At 36.0% G+C, this 15,002-nt stretch overlaps 1 protein-coding gene across 1 annotated transcript in view; it reads right to left on the reverse strand.

Annotated features, from left to right (window-relative positions):
* The window catches only part of chrm3b (cholinergic receptor, muscarinic 3b), a 125,247-nt gene that overhangs the window by 78,189 nt on the left and 32,056 nt on the right, over positions 1–15,002 (reverse strand). The window contains exon 2 of the mRNA XM_088609935.1: positions 11,554–11,665. The gene's annotated coding sequence lies outside the window, so the exon portion shown is untranslated. The remainder of the gene's footprint in view (positions 1–11,553; positions 11,666–15,002) is intronic.

The raw sequence follows: 15,002 nt of genomic DNA on the forward strand, positions 1-15,002 counted from the left end.
AAGCATAATACACATCCATAACATTTTTAAAATTAGTTCATAAGTCAGAATTTAACAGCATTTGAACACATTTGATTTTTGTAAGAGTAATTTTATTCTATTACATATTAATTTTAAACATTCTGAGCTAAGTATAGAAACTTTTCTAAATTGCTGCATCTTAAAGTTATGGTTGTTAAATAAGTACGATTTGTATTCACTGGAGAACCACATTCATAATGAAAAGTAGTGAACATTAATGAATTACAGACTGATAATCCTCCCAAGAAACAAAGTTTCCTTCCAACACATTAATACACTATTTCCTGAGACACAGCACTAAAGCCAGAGGGCTTGCATCACATAGGATAATTCATCACTATTAACGCTTATACAAAATTCCCTGGGTTGTTGCAAGATGCTGTAATCTAGACAGACCTGTACATTCTTGACAAATTTGGTGAAGTGCAAGAAAATAGTGTAGATTCAAGGAAGAGAACTAATAAGCAGTAAATTAATGGATGAAGTTCAAAATAGTTTCTGCTGACAAGCCAAAAGCCAACATTTAACAACTGCTTCATTAATTCTGGACAGCACCCAGTCAGACTCTTTTTCATTTAAAAACCTATACACATTGCCAAGTCAAGACAACACACTGCTTTAACATTGCAGTGAGTCACCATTTGCTCAAGAATATACCAGACAAAATTCTGATATAGCCTTACAAATGGACAACCTTGTCTTTCTCTTTATTATTACAGTGTTATCATTTACCTTTCTTTGAATCTAATCTTATGTACAGTAAATACTACATGCAGCGTATTTCCTAGGTTAAACGGGAAAAGAGCCTGTCATGCACAAACAGGAATAAAATTGATTGGATATGGAGCCCTGAAAGTATGAACATAATGAAAAGAAGAAAAGATGAAGAATAAAACCCTTTTAAAGACAGATTTATTGTCCATGTTAAAATTGCATTCCACGTTAAAAAAATATTTCAAAGTCATTCCAAACTATAATAACTGCAGCAATTCCTTTTAAGAATAAAGTGCTGTGTAGTCTCGTATCTGATGCCTTTTAGCCGGGAAAGGAACATCAAAGGGAACATTTTCTGCTTGCCGTATACTGTACACAGTGTGATGTAATAAAAAATGCTATACAGCATTTATATATTTATATACAGTAACTTTACATCGGATTACATTGCAAACCTTACTTTCCTCATGACTACAACGGAATTCATACAACCTTAACCTTTACGCCTTATACAAGGAACATTATTAACAGGAAGTCCACTAAAGGATCTTATGGAAATATTTTACATTGAGGGGAAAAAACTACTTTCAAAGTCACTGATATTTGTTCAGCTAAGTGGTGCAAACGAAAATTGAGTAAAGGACAGGCACCTGCAATGCAGCATGAGAATACACAGGAATCTAGAGGTTAATAAAAGTGACCATTATCTGACCCGACAGGCAGTCGCTCGCCATCTGAACGTTTCTGTAAGAAGCACAAGAAAGAAAGCAATCACTCTGCTAATATCCAATTGCCAGCAATGCCAGGGGAGGACATTCTGTTCTCTATGGCAATGAATGGCATTCTGTCCATTTTCCAATGCATTTCCAAGTCTAAATCCAGTTTTTAATGTTGCAACGTGTAATACTACATAAACATAATCTAATCTATAATCTACACCCATATTATTTGTCTTATTCTTTCTTTGTATACTGGTATCAGCATATTGTAATCACAACTCAAGTTCAAGTTTATTGTCATTATACTCATACACAGGTATATGGTACTGTATAACGAAATGCTATTTAGCTAGCTTCGGCTCGGGTTCACTCTGCTCTGCTCTCCTCCCATCCAAGACCCTGTCAGCCAGTCCAAACCACGAATAAGCAAATGTTAAATCTGCAGACACCATGACTCACCTGTTTTCATTGTGGAATAAACCTCTGCATGGTCCTTTGCAGCTTACCTCCTGGCATATAGTAGGTCTACAAATTAAAATGTAAGGCTTACACAAGTATTAAGCATTGAATACTTGACTACTCTTCCCTGTCAGACCCATCCATTAAGCAAAGTCCGAGGTAGTGGACCACAGTATTGCATGTGCATTTACAGTATAATATAACTAAAGAACTGAAGATTTGCCTGGTCATTAGGCGTGCTGAAAAGAACAAGGCTTTTTTTGGTATGACATACAGTATCGATCTGTTTGGTTTCAGTTCACTTAATCATTGTCTTTACTGACAAAAAAAGTCATTCAGGACTGAATTGCACTTGAATTAATTCTATATTTAGTAAGGCATCAACACAACGTGGGTCTAGGTTTTGTCAGGGGAAGATTTTCTTTAGTTAATATCATTGTTATCTCTGTGTTCTTGTCTGTATTTTCAGCAATATAATTAATTTAAATATTCTACCGTTAAAGAAAGAACATACCAAAAACTTCAGAGAAAGAAATGCAGAAACACAAAAAGCGCAAACTCACATACTGTAGGTTGTTTCCAGATGATTCTGAAACATACTGAAAATAACATTTACTGTATCTGAGTGAAGGATACTGCAGGCAAACCTGGTTACAATAATTAAATTGGAGTTCTGTAATATGAAGGATACAAAATCAATATATCATGATTCTACCAGTCTCAGAAGAAACAAAAGCATGGTTTTATTATTATTTCTTATAATCAACAGTAAATTGCTTTCAATGCTGCAGTCTGAATAGAATGCTTACTAGTATACCATTTATAGGTGAATTCAGACACTTTTGCCAGCTGGTCTCTAGTAACTGTAACAAGCCAGTTAAAAGGACATTTGAAAATGGCACATTCCTATTCATAACCTACCCCTCACTGGCATCTTTAACTTCATTATCATTAATTTACATACAGCTGGACATGGCATTTTCTTCACTTTCAGCCTTAATCTCATAGTTATAACAATTTTACCATAGTTTGTAACACAGAAGATGTTGAATTAAACAAAAACAGATCCGCACACATAACATAATGCAACTGCAGCACTGTTTGAAGTCCAGTTATTATTCATCTTGCCACGAATATTGATGAATATTGGGCTAAATCGGACCACCCTTACTATTTTAAATTGGGTCAGGTCAGCATTTTTAATTTCTCTAAGATTCTATCTCTGATGCAAACAGATAAAAAGGTTTTTCAAGTACAATCTGTACACTGTATATAGAGCTTATCAGCATCAAACTTGCTACTTTGATCTGAGCTTTATGCAAGTGTGGGGATTTCATTTTATTCAATGATTGCGGTATCTGGTGGAGAAAGTAGCTGATGTTAGTATTGCTAAAGAAATTATGTTATTACGGTACAAAAATGTGCTTAACAAGTATTGAAGTGGGATTTGAAAGAGCTACAATTTTGTGTGAAATGTTAACCGGTGGCCTTTTTGCAGTAGTCGACACTTCCCTTGAAAGATGCTACTATTTGTGCAGCTTACCTATGTATTTTATTAATTCAAAATAAATCCCAGATACCTTTTACAAAACTCTAATCCAAACCTTGTGTTCCAGTACTGTTCTGCTCTGTTTACTGTCTTTAGAAGAAAAAGGTACATATAAATACTGTACAAGTTGTCTTGGTGTTAGTATTAAAATCATTCAGCTTGCATGAAATATTTCCAGTTTCAGCTGAGCTACACTTCTTCATATTGCTCAGTTTGAAAGCTATGAGCATAAACCAATTGTTTATACATTAATCGCCCTCGCTCAAGACACATCTAAACTCAACAAGTTTTATAAGTACAGTATGTGTGTTCAGGTAATAATGGACCTTAAAATGAACTGGCTGAGGTTGTGAATAATTAGTGTATGATCTGGGTGATCCCCTCTTCCACAGGGGGTAATTAAGATAAAATATCTCTTACTTTTCGCATAGATTTTAACATAGGTTTTGCTGGGGGCTTTTCATTCCCTTTAAGACATGAAGTTCAATTTATATTTGAGATGAATCAGCTCTTGTGAGTAATTCTGTTTAGCTAGGGTACTTGAATAAATGAATATATTTTACTTCTGAGTTACAGTTCATCATCTTTAATATTCTAGAGCAAAAAAGTGAAACACTGATAAATGAGGTCTCAAATATGCTTTCCTCACATTTTCAATGACTTACTGTCTTGGATAAAAACTGCAGTACAATGGTTTGTAACTACTTCTACATTTAAATCATAATTTAAGTCATGTTAGCATGGTTGTCTTTAACCAAATGTTACCCCTTAAAATGAAGTTATAGTTAACAGGAATTGATAGTATTCATTAAACAGTGTTGGGCACAGTGTTTATAAAAGATGCATTGGGTTTAGTTGATTATTATTTTATTAATATTGTAACGCCCTCGCCTGGTGGTGAGGAGGAGGCGCTCGTAGTACCGCTGGGCATGCTGGGAGTGGTAGCCGGGGAGAGTCTGAGAGGTCAGCACGATGACCAGCAGCTGACTCCACCTGTGTAAATAATGTCCTAGTAGTTCTAGTGCCCTGTGTAGTCTATTGTTAAGTAATTACCACCCTAAAGATGTGTACGTGTTCCGTCAGTCTCCTCATGTGCGTGTAGATCCTGTGTTTGGTTTTGTGTGGTTGTTAATGAAAAAAGCTAGTGCTTGGTTTGTTAATCACGTCTCCACTGGTCTTTTGTTCTGAAAAGAACCTGTAAATTGCACATTATATTACACAAACCCACTGTACTCTCACACTAAATTCTGTAATCACTGGGTTCATATCCAACTTTACAGTATATATCTACTAGGGCTACCTACATGTATGGAACATCTAAAAACAAATAACTGGAACAGTATTACAGTTAACATACTGTATTTCAGCATTAAACAAAAGAACATGATTTTTCAGTTTCCTAAAATACTTACTCAGAAATTAAAATTGTTAATTAGCGGTCAAGTTACAGATGTTTACGATAATTAGATTATGCCATATTTTCTCCCGAGAAAAAAACAGCATTTAGGCATACCCCTGTATTCAAAAGATCTGTCCATGTGACTCAGGAAGATATTAAATTAATACTGTTTTTGAAAAGGACATAAAGGCTTTCTTTTCTTTCTTTATACTGTATCACATTCAACAGCACAGAGAAAAAAATATCACACACTAAAACCACAGCCTTCTATTACAGATTTTTAAAACCATATAATCAAAGTGCCTGAAAGGAAACTTAACTCTGATGTATGTGTAGCCTGAATATTTATTATATTAATTATTTGGATGTCTACAAGATTTTCATTCAGAATGATCCTAAAGTAATTTATGTATCGGGAGAAGATCCATTTAATACATCACCAAAGACTCACCTTAGTGATCCATTCTGATCCATTCTGACAAACAGCTCTTGTAGAGTGATGATACACAAAGTGCCATTTAACTGGGACACTGGGTTTAGCAGCCCCACCTTTATAAAGAATACCGGGAGCTCCTCGATGAGCAATCATGACCTTGGTTCATCATGTCCTTCCAAGGGACTGGTTGGGAATCTATTGGCCAGATGATAAAGTGACACTGTAACCTAATATATGGAAATGTGGATTGAAAATGGGTTGAGTTCTAAAGTACTACCTACTGGTCCACCTGATTTTTCTCAGAAGTCTTTCAATTGTGTACTGACCAGGCACAGCTTGATTAGCTTCTAAGACCTGACAGGATCAGCCTTCAGGGTGGTATACAGTAACTATTCATTCACTGAAATATTATCTTGGTTCCATTCCTTTTTCTGGAGGCTATACCCATGTGCACTTAAGGAAAAGAAAGAGGACTTGTATTATTATGGGAACAGCCCCACTATGGTTGTCAATGAGGGGAAGCCTGAGAAACACAGATCTGCTGTAAGTACTGTACAGGAAAATACCCAGCTGTATGTATTTCAAAGAGAATGTCTTTAAAATGAGTGTTATCCAATCTCCATTGATATCATACTTTTTAAAAAAATAAATATTAAAAAGGTGACTAACAGCTGGAGCATAGAAACATAGGTTATTTTCTATCTGTGTGCAACCAGTTCTATAACAAACCTTATTACTTCATATAAAATATCTGTAATGGAACCTTAGGGCTAATTAATTTAAACAATTACAGAAGTCAAAATAAATAAGAAATGGTCATATTTCGTTCTGTATGAACTTAAAGGTCATACAATACTCTGTAGGTAAAACACATACCAAGGCAGAACAATAAAGGTTTTCATGAAATTTTGTGCAATTGAAAAGCAGACATTTATGTTCTCAAGTCTTGAATTTCTAGCAGAGCGAAACAGAAAATTATGCAGCATTTAGAAAGTCAATAAATGCTAAATTTATTTTTCTCAGGAATTTAATTTGCTTTAATTTGCTTTTAAATCTAAAACTTACAGAAAGCCATTCTGGTTTAATAAATCTGTGCAGCAGTGCAATAAACAAGAATAATTACACAAGCTAAGTCATTAACAGTTGATTAGATTATTAAACAAAACTGCATTCATAGCACAACATTAGGTATAATCTCATCACCTTTGCTGCAGCACAGTTCACTGACCACGACCACTCAAGGTTTATTAGTTATTCTGTTAAAGTTTCTGCAGCTCATCTACCACAAGCTTCTGGGTTGTAAATTATTAAGACAGCCTGGAATTGCTGCATAGTCAGGTACACAGCAGCTATTCTGGATTCTTCAATACAAATAAATAAAAATTTATTTTGATAAAAGTCCCAAAAAATTGAAAAAATGAACTCCCCTGCTATGAAAAGACAAGACTACACATTAAATCAGCAATTGATGCTTTACAGTAAGCACATATTGTACAGGACATACAATATACAGTACACTGTATATTATATACTTGCCAATATATACTGTATATAAATGCAAATATTTTTATGTTTAATGGCAACAATCATTCAATACTTTCAGGAATATCACAAACACTGACATTTTGTAACATGGGCTATAAAACCATATAAAATTAGAACTTGATCATAAGGTATTTGTTAGCATTAGTCACAAAATGTACTTCTTCAGGTACGTGATTAAGGAAATCCATATATCTAGCAGAGTATATTCAGAATTATCATACAGAAAATCATGCTTTAAAAAGAGCATTGTGGGACACTGGACCACACTCCCTAACCACATTGTTGATATGTCCTCCCTGAGACATCATTGTCACATCTGCCGCTAATCAGAACCCTCCCCACAGACGGCCTCGTCCCAATTAAGCACCAGATGGAGGCAATCTCCGCAAACACTGCCGGATTATCCCTTCATCCAATCTGAACACCTCCCTTGTTAACACACCCTCTATTTCCAGACCTATTTAAGCCTTCTGCTTTTCACGGAACAGCGCTTGGTATTGTTAGCTTCTTCAGAACTTCTTGCCTCGCATTATTTACTCCCTCTTGCCATTGTTGGATACTTGAACCCGGATCTCCCCTTCTGACCCTGACCTTGTCTAGCACTTTGGATTTGTCTGCCTCTCTCCATTTGGATAACCTTTGGTACTGAACCCGGAATTTGCCCTCGACCAAGTCTCTGCCCAACGTTTTGGATTCGTCAGAAATCTCTCCTGCCTCGGATCCCCCGCTCCACATAGAGTTCCTCACTCGAACAACAGCGCGGCTTGTTACAATCATTAAGCAAGTAGAAATTAAACAAGCAATCTGGGACCAGAAGATCACAAGTGAGAGGAGGCCATGCTCATGTTCATGCATTCTTATAATGGAAAAAGATCGATGTAATACTGGCAAATAAAGCAATTCCCTCTCTAATCCCATAAACAGTAGGTATGTGACCATGCAACCCTCCCAAAGCACAATCTGTTGAGACCACTTCCAAGCAGTTACTGAAAATGAAGCAGTCCACCATCAGAAAGTCCGAAAAGGCCTCAGTTTGACAACACGACAACACGACAACACGACAACACGACAACACGACAACACGACAACACGACAACACGACAACACGACAACACGACAACACGACAACACGACAACACGACAACACGACAACACGACAACACGACAACACGACAACACGACAACACGACAACACGACAACACGACAACACGACAACACGACAACACGACAAAACAGAGCATTCAACTGGCCCTCAACAGAACCACCTTCCTCTTTCAGCTCCCAACTGATGACTCAGAGCATAACCTCTGCCTTTTATTCCAGAGGCTCCTCCCCTTTTAAACACCTTCAATACTCTTATAGAAACCCACTACCTCAATAAAAACACAAACATCACAAGAAAAATCCATGACCAAAGTCAAATACATTTCACATTTCCCTTAATATTTTAATACCTTTTTGAAACATAGGGGCTATTAAAACACCAGTGTTCATAAACGTTCATAAATGGATGGGAAGACCAGCTCCCCTCCAGTCCACAAGAGGGCACCATGGGAAACAAGCCGGTGGCCATCTGATAATTGCTTCCCAGGCTTTAAATCTGGCCCTGCCTCTGAATGTGGTTTTGACTGTTAAACTAAAAAGAGGTGAAGCTGCCGCAGCCAACAAACAACCACCCACAAAAAGGTAAGAACTATATTTACTTCAAACTTATAGTGTATGGGAACAGGCCCATCACAATGTAAAAATAATCTGATTTTATTTCTTCCTTGTATTTTCAAAGTCCATGTCAACATCAATGTCTGAATGCATAGTTGGTTCAGAACATTTTGCACGATATCAAGGCAACGCTTTGATAGTGATGTTTTCTGAGGAAATTGCTTTACATGCTGGAAATAACTGCCCATTAACCACAGAGAAACATTCTCAGTTTTGTAAACAGTTAATCAATCAGCTAAGAGTGGCAAAGAATCTTTAAGTGCGATAAAAAAAAGTTTTTGAGGTTTATTCTTTTAATTCTATCACTTGAATGATGGCCAACATGTGAAGAGCACTTCAAATTTCACAAAACAACTATTGCACAGACAGCATCAGAAATGGCAAAGCATTACATTTTATACAAGAAAAGCAAAAACAACACCTGTTCGCCAACTCACATGTATTAAGTAATTCAGTTTTATCTCCCTGCGGAGCACAGCAGGGGATGAATAAAAACTGTGGGATGAAGGCAACTTATTAAAATGATTATATTTTAACATTTTAATATATGTACACTACTGAGGATACCATGGTTTTGAAGTACAAAGTATTCAGCAATAGAAGCAAACATGAACAAGGAATATAATTTAAAAGAGCAAAACAGAGCACTGCATTTTACTTTTATGATACTACAAACTTATTGGTTTCTGTTCAATTCAATTGGAATTCACTGACATAACTTGAATTGGTCTCACATACCTAGGGTGGCTGTGTTCTTCAGGAATCCAGAACTGCATATGCATCCCAACTATACTGTATTTCAGCCCCATATAATAGAATGTATGAGTTATTATACTGTGCAATTTTCAAATCCCAGTAACACTGTTCAAAGAGTTCACAATTAATAGTTTCCAGGTGTACTAAGGCCCTTTACTTAAAGTATAGTACAGTACATCATCAAAATTATACTGCTAAAACTTATCAATAGAAATACCCTCTGTGGAAAATGTCCATATGGTGTCTTAATTTTGTTACGGCAAAAAACGAGCGTCTTAAAAGATTTGCAGTCTATGATGAATTGTGTGGCTCACACTATAAAAAATAATACCATGCAGATCGACAAGTACGATTTTTTGCAAGAAGCGCAAAATGAAACTCATGTTAGATGTGGACATACTATATTGAACAACCAACAGCTTAGAATGACACCATGCAAAATATGGTTCTACTTCTTTTTAATGAATTATGTAAGAATGTGTAAATTCAGTTTATATATAATTTCTTATAAGAAAAAGAAGCTTTGATCTTTACTTTCTTTTCAATCCTGAAATCGTGCATGAGAATCATGATTTAAACCTGAGGTATATTCTTTAGACAGTATTGCAGACCCTATGCAATAATGGATTGAAAATGTTTGGTCCTTTTTTATCCATGGATAGGAAAAAAAATATTTCTTGTGAATCATCCCAAGACTGGTTATTATTCTAAGCAAAATATGTAATGAACAGGTATGTAAAGGGGAGCTTTGGGGGTTAAAAAGATAAGAAAGCCTTTGGAACTTAGACATAACAGAAAACTAAAAGCAAATGATACTGGGGAAACACCCATAGTGCTAAAACTACAAAAAACTACAGGTAATAATCTCCAAAACCTCAATCAATACAGTCAATAAAAACAAAAGTACGAATTTCTGTCTACAGATTATAGGAATTGTTTATTAAGTCTTCATGTCAAGATGTCCTTTATCATGTGTGCAAGCTCCACAGTACCGTACAGGAGAGCTAGCAGCAACTGGAGGTTTCATGAGTCCCTCAATGACATCACTTCCCACTCACAGGCTTTTTGTCAGTCACTGCTGTGCCCAGAGCCAAGGGAACTCAGGCCAGCTACCAGACACTCTCCACCAGAGGTAATCTGCCAGTTGCACACTAATCCTGTGTCACAGACGCAATTAACTTTCTTTAATGAATACCCATGGCATTAATTCACAGTCATGACCCATCAGACCTTTTTCAAATCACATCTGGATTAGGATGTGCCCATGCACACAGTTCTTTGTGCATGGAGAAACATTAAGGCGCTTGTCTGCCATTATTGACCCAGTCCTCCCGTAATTCACTCAGGAAAAAAGAAATATTAAAGTCAACAATGCTACATACGAAGCATACATATCCTGAACTTTATACTGTACCTGGTTCTAATGCAACTCAATATGAGCTTTTAAGAATCCTTCCATGCCATAGGGATCACTGAAAACATTGATTTCCTGTAAAGGGAGTGGCACAATCCATGATAATACTGGAAATTGGAGACTGAAAAACCACGGTCAGCTCATTCATTCCTCTTGAGAGAAAAAAACACCTCTTTCCAGGATGACAGATAATAAAGCACTTATTACTACCACACTGCCTACAAATCAAGCCAGCTTTCATTTCCAATGGGGGTTATCATTAAACATAAGAACATTCTCACATTTTAAGATTTCTTCAAATGTCTTTATGTAATAAGTGTTTACTAGTATCTCTTTTGCATTTGACAGTTTGCAGGTTTGCATAAGGCTTCCAGTGTCTGCATTCATAATCATTTAAAAATGTTAATTAATATAAAAGTCATAAAATATTTATACAGTACATTTGCCCACATGATTTTTATTTGTACCTTCCCCAGTTAAGATAATATTAATGTTTCACTGTATTTAATGAGTTTTGAACAAACCTACAAATGCTTCAATAATAGGACTCCTTGTGCACAGAGACATAAATTCATATACAGTACTGAAAAAAAAGAGAATTAAATCTTGTCATCTCCACATACAATTACAGATATCACAGAAACAAAATACAAAATTTGTATTAATATAGAAACAAAACACAAATTCCACTTGATTCATTTTAGAACAAGACTTTTTAAAACAACAACAAAACCTTATAGCAAAAATGTATAGAATATTAGGATAAAAGGGGTTATTAAAATGGATGAAAGATGCCTTTATGTGGAGTTTTGGACACTTACCAAAGTCTTGAGAGAGAAGATGAAGAAAATCACCTGCCAGATAACCACAGCTTTCAATCCTGTAGTCCTTTGGAATGTGCACTGCCTCGGATTGTGTCATTGTGACTGGAAACTGCAGGAAAACAAAAAAAGAGAGAACTGTACAATAATCCTGAATAAATCCCAAGTCAATATATAATAAGGACAAACTGTGCCCTGGAACCCTCTTCAAAACTTTGTTTTCTGAGCCAAGAGTTTCAGAGACACAATGCAACAATTTTAAATTGAGATTATTTTTAACAGGATTAAATGAAGCTCGGATAGAAAGATATAGTACAAGCAGCCTATTTTTTTTATTGTGTCAAGATAAAAGAGTTTTACAAAAAAGACACAGGACTCGCACGCAATGAAACATAACCAGTTAGTTTGACATTAATCAGCGTCATTTAATATACTGTACATAAGCTAGTGTAACAAGTAGAAGACCAGCTAACACAGTCCCTTAAGTGTCACATTCAGCATATGCCTGCTGAGAGGTTGAACAGTGAGGAAACAGAAAGCACTTTTCAAAATCACAGTGATTACAATTTTCATAAACTGGGAAACATCTTCACATTGACTTCCTTCCTCAAACGAGTAACAGCTCTGCAGGGATTCTACATTTAATCTAAGATATTGACGCCATTACCCCAATAAGTCTAAGTGCAGACCACAAGATCTCCCTCAATGGAACAAAAGGTCAGTGTTTGGTCCACTTAAAACAATGGAATATTCAGCATAACTCAAAAAAGTCTCATTGCCCACTTCACCAAGGGATTTCTCTTTAACCCCATGCCTTTGGAGCTCCAAAAGCATGCTAGTGAATGCAAAATACAGTTGCACAAAAGATTATCATGATCTATTTTGCCTTTGATCTCTAAAGCACTTGTGTAATGTACAGTACTGTACATTATAAAACATGAAATGACAGCGACACAAAAAACAACACTTTGACATCATAATCAAAAATAAAAAACACAGTAAGTTCAACCTACTGATAAGTTAACTGTTTTCTTACAGGTTAAAAAAATGAAAAGATCAGAAGCGTAGACAGAAAAACAGGATGGACAAAACCAGGTCTTCTGCAAGGGGCAGTTCATGGATTTTTAAGGGATCCAACAAACAGCTACTATCAGGACATACAGTAACATCTTTAGTTCTTTTGTTGCATTTTTAAAAATGTCAGTATTCTCAAACATCAATCTGCCAGGGACAGTAAGATTTCATTGCTTTTCTGTAACTGTGCCATTCTACCACTGAGATAATTCGGAGGTAAAAGCAGTGTTTGGTGCTGTACTCAGATCAGATAACCTGTGTTGAATCATACACTGAGTCATGACCAACAAGATAGAAATGGAAACAGTTTGCAACATGCATAATACCAGAGCAATCCAGTTCTCTAATTGTCCTTTAATTTATTCAATACAACATATATCTTCCATGTATGATGTTTTCACTTTGGTGACTATTTTGTATATTAATGTGCAGTGCTATTACAGTATACTGCAGTGTTATTCCTGCTTTCCACATTTTCACATTATACAGAATGCAGTGTCAGGTCCCTAACAATTCCATTAATGCTAACTTGATTAGAATAGGAAATATTAACGATATCTTTTTCAGCTTTATAGAACAATGAATTATCATAGTGAATAGTAACAGAGACTCCAGAGACTCCAAAAACATTGTTTGAATACTCAAGGACCGATACAGTTACCTGGGAGTATTGTGTGATTGCTGGACAGAAAATAACCACATCTCATAAAACAATGAGTATTTAACATAAATACATTAAATAAATCATAGGCTAAATTTTACTTACATACTGTATAAAGCACTAAATTGTATATCTCTAGGTTACCTGAATGGTTTATTATACATAGTCCAACACTTAATCTGAGACCTGCTGATCGAGGTCTTGCCCAGCACACTCTATACAGGCCCAGGTTCCACACAATGGATGACAGACCCTTCTAATAAGGAGATCCATGCCTGGGGATTCTCACTGGCCAAATCTATCAGAGACTGTGAACATTGTTAAAACTTTCTTAAAGACTTTCTTTATAACTTTTAATCTTGGCTTTATTGGGTAATTCTGTAAGGTGTGTAGAGAACAAGGCTATACAGTATGTACGTTAATCCTTCTGAAGATGGACAAAACAGCAATCTCTAAGGCTGAGGTACAGTATATAAAAAGTGAAGATGTACAATGTCACTTTGCAGAACCAATTAGATACAAAATGTTGCCAAGTCACTGCAAGGGTCAAGAATTGCTTTATGCTCCATTAGGCTAAACTACATTGCCAGCCCATTAAGTTGACTCTCTGGCCGAAAGGTTGATTTAAAAAACAAGTTGTTTTATCTACATCTTAACATCAGATTGTTTTTTTAGTCTGTTGACTTTTAGCTTTCCCACCAGAACCTAGGTTTCTGGATCATTTTAATTGACTATTCAACCAGTAAAAGAAGCCTCATCAATAATAAATGAATCACATACAGTACAGTATAAAGGCAAACATTTGCTATGAAAGTGGCTCACTTCAGTCGCAGAGGGATGGTACTAGAACACATTGCTGTCCTGCAAGATGGTAAAGGTCATTTGTGAAAGATATTTGCAAAATCCTTTTTATTTTCATGCCACGGTGTACCAATTCCGGGGAAGTAAATCATAAGAAAAACCTCCAGATTCTTACTTTCTGCCTACTTCAGTCGAACAAGGATGTATGTCACAGAGAGAGAATTGAAAATAATACAAATCAGAATGCCTGTCTCAACTCATAATGAGAAAAGAAAGCTCACAATCACCACAAATGTTTAAATAAAATGATGGAATGTGTCAGCAGCAAGGTCAAATGGCACCAAGAGAAAATGCATATTCTCTTACTATCACATGGCTTCCAGTAATGAACGTACTCACGTACTGTATGTAGCAATATGAATTTGACATCTTATCGGTAACAAGCAACTTTTCTTGGAAGTTGGTCAAATAATGTGGAGAATTTTGGTATGTATAAACCCTCTGGATGTGACCTTGGCTTTAATGAAGCCTCAGTTGCTCTCAGACATCTCTGCCCCCATGACTCATGATACTGTCTAAAGCCAGATTCTGCAACGAGTGTTGATCAGTACAGACTTCTTTTAACTCTTGAGTTCTTCTAAACTCAGCATTTTAACTATTTTAACTAATGTACTGTATAAAGCATACAAGCAATCTGTTTTACAGCACAGGAATTTTCAAAGCAATCAGAAAACTAGCCATTACATTTTTAAAACACTTATTGTTTCTGAATTAGAACTTTAATTGTTACAAGTTCTAAACTCCTCACACCTAAAATATCCGAGACCATGCCAACTCTTTGCTGTGAGAAATACAGTTGTTACAATCATGTGCACCATATTTACAACTGCTTTGCCCATCTGCCTTTTGACAA

This window comes from Lepisosteus platostomus, chromosome 17 (genome assembly GCF_059453375.1).
Source record: "Lepisosteus platostomus isolate fLepPlt1 chromosome 17, fLepPlt1.hap1, whole genome shotgun sequence".
Taxonomy (NCBI): Eukaryota; Metazoa; Chordata; class Actinopteri; order Semionotiformes; family Lepisosteidae; genus Lepisosteus; species Lepisosteus platostomus.